We start from the raw sequence: 6,522 nt of genomic DNA, 5'->3' as shown, positions 1-6,522 counted from the left end.
GTTAGTATATCACTACTGGAATCTGGCACTTTGCCTGGCAGATGGCAAAGGCATGGTCGGCGGATGGCAAAGGCTTTGCCATCTGCCAGCAGATGGCAAACAGTTTGTTTGAAACCCTGCTGGCAAACGCTTCTTTGTCGTCTGCTGGCTGATGGCAAAGAGCCTGCGCCTTTGCCATCAGCTGGCAGATGGCAAAGCCTCTTAACGGGGTTAGCCCCGTCAGAAGGCTAACGGCATACTTTGCTGTCTGCCAGCAGATGGCAAAGGCTTCAGGCTCTTTGCCGTCTGCCAGCAGATGGCAAAGGCTGCATGCTTTGCCGTCTGCTGGCAGATGGCAAAGGGCCCAAATAGGCCAGCCCAAATTTTACATGTAGATGAAAGGGCCCAAATAGGCCAGCCCAAATTTTACATGTAGATGACACGTGGCCTCTTTGCCATCTGCCAGCTGATGGCAAAGCTCTTTGCCATCTGCCAGCAGATGGCAAAGTGCCTATATTACCTCATTTAATTTTGTTTTTTCTTATATCAATTCGTTTTCACAGAAAATCAAACACAAATATATTTATGTGACCAATATAGCATATTCAACACATATTACCAATAGTCATGAACACATATATATCGAACACATATCCAACACATGTTACCAATAGTAGCAAGTTTCATCAATACATATACATAGTTTCATCAATATTACATAGTTTCATCATAGGTAGCAAGTTTCACAAAGTCAAAACAAAAACTAAAGACAAGCACTCCATCAACCCAAGCTTCCGTGATCTAAAGCAAATCTACAAAATGGGAAAGAAGAAAGTTAGAAGAAGAAGACTAGAAGAAGATTATTATGATGCAACTAAAATGTGAAGATTATTATGATGCAACTTATATCTGTAAAATAAGACTTGTGATATGTATTGAAACAATGCAAATGCTTACTATCACCGGAGCAACATACTCACATTCCTACTGAAAGTAAATTCCATATAGTATGAACTACAACGTGCATGGTTGCATACCCGGTTTGACAAAAGCTCCTTGATTGAGAAGCACATATCCACTGCCTCTCTGTTAGGAGAGAACCATTTTAGTTTTATGCAGGTAAAACCAAAAACAACATATAGGCATCTTTGTATATGATTGAACTCTTAACACACATTTCTACATGTTGTAATTAGAAGAAGAAAATACAGTGGTAACTCATGTCAGGTAGTAAATTGTAGAGTACCTAAGAAATCACGGAACAGCATGCAACATGGTGTGCACCGGCCGACATTTGCGACATGGCAGATAGCAACAACAATCATATTAAAACTTTGAAAGCCATGAAATATAATTTTGAAAACTAATTCAGGGTTGCTTTTCGCAGTGAAAAATACTACTACTACTATGCAATGTGTAGAATTTAGTATGTTGCTAAAGTGTCAGTTGTGACCATCTCATCCTTCTTTATTAATCCACGTAGAAGGATGACTTTTGATACATACAACATCGGTATCGATGTGGTCAGAGTAACTTACTTAATATAGCTATGTTCAAACCAAAATAGCATGTCAGACATGAAATGTTCCGTTGCCCCTACATTCTCGTCGATAATTAATTGTGCTTTAACAAATAAAAAGGGGGGAATAATATAAAGAATTATTGTGTTTGAAAGAGCAAGTGAGAAAGATACACAGCCTTAGCGATTTTTGCTCTTCTCCATTTGGATGTTTTCTTGTAAACCATTGCGCCACCTTGGAGCCCTTTACTCCTAATGTCTGGCTATATGTTCAGGAAAAAAACAAATATAGCAAACATAAATATTGGAAATTATAGCCTATATAAAAAAAGCATAAATTAGTTGTTAGCCTAGAATGAAGAACGGATGGAAACCTTAAAGCTAGCTACATCAAGTACTTAATAATAAACAAACAGACTGAACTGATCTACTCGGACGAATGGCAGAGAGCAGTAAGCATCTTGCCTAAACAATCAAACCTCTGCAATGGTTATTTGTGGAACTATGGAATTGTATTCCTTTGTTGTTTACTAATTGGATTTCTTATTGCCTAAAGAAGTTTGATTGTTTTTGTTTACTTAGATTTTCAATCTATAGCACAGCTATATATGCTTTTCACAATTCACAACTGTATGCACGGTTTGTTGTAACACACAAAGGAAGAAAAGCATGATCAAGGCATATATGTACTAACTAGCAAGATGCCCGTGCTACGCCAACCAGCTTTTATTCAAGACATGCTTCTGTAACAATAGACATCACTTGCATACATTTTGTATGGGGCAATGAAACAAAATGCTAGTAAAAGATGCTCCTGAATCATATGTATATAGAAGGGGTGAGTGCGCATATACGTACGTACAAAACTATTAGTACTGGATTAATTGTAACTTTCTTACATATGGATGTAGCTTGAAAGATTGGATGTGGAGCTACCAAGCAAAGAAAGGCGCTGATGACAAACGGACTTGCTGTAGGCAGCATCCGATTTTTTTTTTCAATCAGAGAGAGTAATAAAGACAGCTACTAAAAACAATTCAAACACACGTATGAATATTTTTACAAAAATAGTAAACGTGAATGCTAAAGCAAGTGTCTAAGTTGTCTTTCTGAAAGTCCTCTCCACTGGGAGCAGACATGCTTCTCCACAATCTGAAGTCAATACAAGAATTGGACATAGAGAAACATAACATATAACTAACGCAGAAGTAACACTTTCTCATAAAGGAAGGAATGCAGAATTAACAAAACAAACGCTGCAACCACAACATTTTTCAGTGACAATTTACTCGCTGCATCTATAAAGGGGCAACCTGGTGCATGTAGCTCCCGCTTGCGCAGGGTCCAGGGAAGGGTCCGACTTACTCGCTGCATCTATCAAGGATGAAAATGATACAATAGGCATATGGTACAACTACAGTCCGGTACACAGAGGTAAATGCTAATTATTTTCTCTCTAGGGCATAAGCCAACAATAATGAACGACAATAGTGCTGCTGTACTTGGGTGCTCGCGATAAAATTACATCTATTTGCAGCAAGGGCACAAATAAATAGAACTTGCCGGAGTGCATTACTTGTATTAGGAATTTAAACAGAGATCATCCACCTAAATACTGAAAGTAAAGTGGCAGCTCTAAACTATTGGAAATGCTAGTTTACAGAATCTTGAAGCTCACCTTGCAGATAAAAAGAATAACCTGACGATATAATTACTCATGCATGAGCTTTTACATGGTCAAGCATGTCAAGCATACAAGCTTTCTCTAAAGGTATTTACAGATTTGTACTTCGGTTATCCGGAACTTTAATTATGTGCATGAAACTTATCTCCGTGCAACAATGAGCTGCTCGTATGTGTTGGAGCACAGAACAACAACAACCAACAATTATAGAAGAGAACCTAATGATCTATTTACTATTGTGATCCAAATTCTGAGCATAGGCAAGAAAAAATATAGAAGTATAAGCAGAGATCCATGCTGTTGTTCGACATATAGCTATAGATGAGTATCCGCTCATCGCATTCACTGAAGTAAGCAAGGAGGCGGACAACATTGTCGTGCCAGAGCCTAGCCATCACCTCCATTTCTCTTGCGAAATCACTATTGCATTTCCTGTCAGCAGACTGCCTAAGCCTCGTCAACCTTCGTTCTCCCTGTCTCCCATCAGCTAATTGGCCCTAGTGATTACAAGTTATTAAGCTACTGTATTGATTAGTCTATATCTCTAAAAAGAGCTGATTAAACTATTGCAGACCTGAAGTTGATCAAATAAGCAATATTGGCAGCACTAACATTGGGCACGGTGCACCAATAGAGGCCAGTGCAGCTCCACGTCCTTGGCAACGACAGCCTCGACATCCCGCCGGGTGGCCGGGAGCGCAGGCCAGGACGATGCGGCCATCTTTCTTGGTGGGATAATTTGGGATATCACTGAGGAAGAAACCTATTAGATTTAAGAAAAAAAGTGTATATGACCCCATAAGTATTACATTTTGGCCACATAGCCCCCTGAGGCCCTGACCTCTAAAACCGGGATCTTAATCCCCTCTACTTTCTAAAACCAGACAAATCAACCCCGATGCTCTGGTAGGTGGTTTTGATCACGTGGTGGTGAGGTGAGATGGTAAAGCACCAATATGATAGCCATTCCGTCGAACACTTTAGGTGCCCCCATTAGCATGCTCCCAGCATACATGTCGACCGTATCTGCTCCAAGAAATGCCACAGGATGAACCTGGTGAGCACCGACGCACGACTAACTCTACAGACTACAGCCCATACACATGCCTCCACAAAGCCTACCTCAATGGAAGCCACTGGAGGACACAAGGAGCCGACCGGCAGCACGCGTTCGAAACCGCCGGCACGAGCGTCTAGCTCATTTTCAACCCACTGTCGCATGAGATCATCTACCACTCCAGCCTCCAGGGATTTCGGCTCTCGTGAGCAGGGCCAGTCAAGAAATTTCGGGGGCCCAGGGATTTCGGCTCTCGTGAGCAGGGCCAGTCAAGAATTTTTTCACAGGTTGTTTTTAACAGTAACTAAAGCTAATTATTCAGAATTACAAGCAGTTGCATCTGTTCTAAAAAAGTGTCAATAGCGCATTTCTATGACTCCATCAAGTCATTAGCAGATGGATACATTCTAGATGACATCTTGGTAAATTAAGAGCAGTCTTGTTAGTTACTGGAGCAAGGCATGGAATTAGCACACAAACATATGATAGAAGAAACTAAGAACGCTGCTGATTGAACTAAAAAAAATGCAAAGGAGGGCACGGAACCAGGCACCTGAATCACGTAGATGGCTAGAAAAGAAAATTAGAAATTGCAAGATCTTGTTGCTGCTTACAGTTCACGGACAAAAATCTGGGTTCCTCTTTTCTAACTCCGATCAATACGAGCAATCAGAGTGCCTGACACAGCGATATAGGAGGATGACCTTCACGCAAGACCTTGCCTTCACGAACAAATGAACAATCAGAAAAGCCTGTAAAAGGAGAGACGGGATTTGCAAACTGCATTATGTTCTGGGGACCTTGCCTTCACGAGCAATCAGAGTACTAAGTGGGCGACTACTGCATTATGTTCTGGGGACCGTCCTTCCTCCACAGAGCATCCGCCAGCAGCCTCATGGACGACTACAGCTGTCCGATCTGCTGCACACTACAGTCGATTCATCCGCCATGGGAGGGGGATCCAGGCGCAACGAGGGTCACCGGAGGAGCAGCGAGGTGAGCTCGGGACGGGCCTCCATGGCGGCCTCCTGGCCTCCTGGCGGCGGGGTACGTCTGCGGGGGAGAGAGGTGGGTGAGGGAGTAGGGGAGGAGAGGAGAGAGGGCGGTGGCGCAGGGGCTCACCATAGCTTGGGGTGGCTGGCGGCGACCGGCGGGGAGGCGCAACTGGTCGGTCTCCTCCCTCGCGGTGGGGCGGGAATGGACCGGCGGGATGGCCTATCCTCCGGCCATGTAGGGGAAACCGACGGCAGCGGCGACCGGTGAGGGCGGCGGGGAACCCTATCCAGTACACGCGGGAGTGGGCCGACACTATTCGGGGTGGCTGGGGTTTTTTTTAGGGAGGCTGGGGATTTTCTTTTCTTTAATTTTTCACTCTTTGCTTTTTTTAGCAAGGAGGGAGATAGTCCCATCTCTTTGCCATCTGCAGATGGCAAAGAATCTTTGCCGTCTTCTGGCAGATGGCAAAGAGGTGGGGCTGGTACGCCGTTACACTCTTGACGGCCACATGATTTGCCAACCTCTTTGCCATCTGCTGGCAGATGGCAAAGATTATTTGCCATCTACTAGCAGATGGCAAAGTATTGGCTGATGGCAACCATGTTTTTTGTCGTCTATCAGTTCTTTGCCATCTGTGTTTTATAAGCAGATGTTAAAGACGTTCTTTGCCATCAGCTGGCAGATGGCAAAGAGCTGGCTGATGGCAAATTCCCTGTTTCCAGTAGTGTATTTTGAATCTGCCAGGTCAGGTCGACTTGTTCTTCTTTACTATATGTTCAAGTTGTCATCTGCGAAGTGTCATCACTTCTGGAGCTCTCATATTTTGAGTAGTAGGCCACATTATATTAATGCACACAACAAATTACAGCATGCATGGTATCTCTTAAAATAATTGCAGAGATAGCACAAAGGGGTTTACAGGGAGGCAGTATTGGATTAGAATCACTTCTGCATTACAAAGAAAATCTCACTTGTTTTTATGTTTTCATGCATGTCAGATATTGAACATTATCAAAATGAATATGAGAATGGGCACACGAGAGGAATATTGCGGAACGATCCACTGGCTAACAAACTTGGCATGGTGGAGGATGGCCTATCTTATTCACCCATCAAGGTGCTTGCTCTAACTTTGCAAAGTTGTATTGGTCGCATATATTTTGCATCTGACCTCTTGCATTACTTCTACTTTGTTACACCATCTGCTTAGTTTAAGCATCATATATGAGTATATTGTTGGGTAACGTAGTAATTTCAAAAAAATTCCTACGCACACGCAAGATCATG

General features: G+C 42.8%; 1 long non-coding RNA gene across 2 annotated transcripts; it reads right to left on the bottom strand.

Annotated features, from left to right (window-relative positions):
- Positions 1-700: 700 nt before the first annotated feature.
- On the bottom strand, positions 701-5,522 carry LOC123110247 (uncharacterized). Of its 2 annotated transcripts, XR_006453242.1 has the most exons (5): positions 5,362-5,522; positions 5,040-5,292; positions 1,226-4,956; positions 1,017-1,065; positions 742-791 (listed from the first exon to the last, which is right to left on the bottom strand). It is a non-coding gene; the product is annotated as an uncharacterized lncRNA (long non-coding RNA). The 2 variants fall into 2 exon arrangements; XR_006453241.1 differs by having other exon boundaries at positions 701-791; positions 1,017-4,956.
- Between the last annotated feature and the right edge of the window lie 1,000 nt (positions 5,523-6,522).

This window comes from Triticum aestivum, chromosome 5B (assembly GCF_018294505.1).
Source record: "Triticum aestivum cultivar Chinese Spring chromosome 5B, IWGSC CS RefSeq v2.1, whole genome shotgun sequence".
Taxonomy (NCBI): Eukaryota; Viridiplantae; Streptophyta; class Magnoliopsida; order Poales; family Poaceae; genus Triticum; species Triticum aestivum.
The sequence above is the reverse complement of the archived record's forward strand: the minus strand, read 5'-3'. Positions and strand labels throughout refer to the sequence as shown.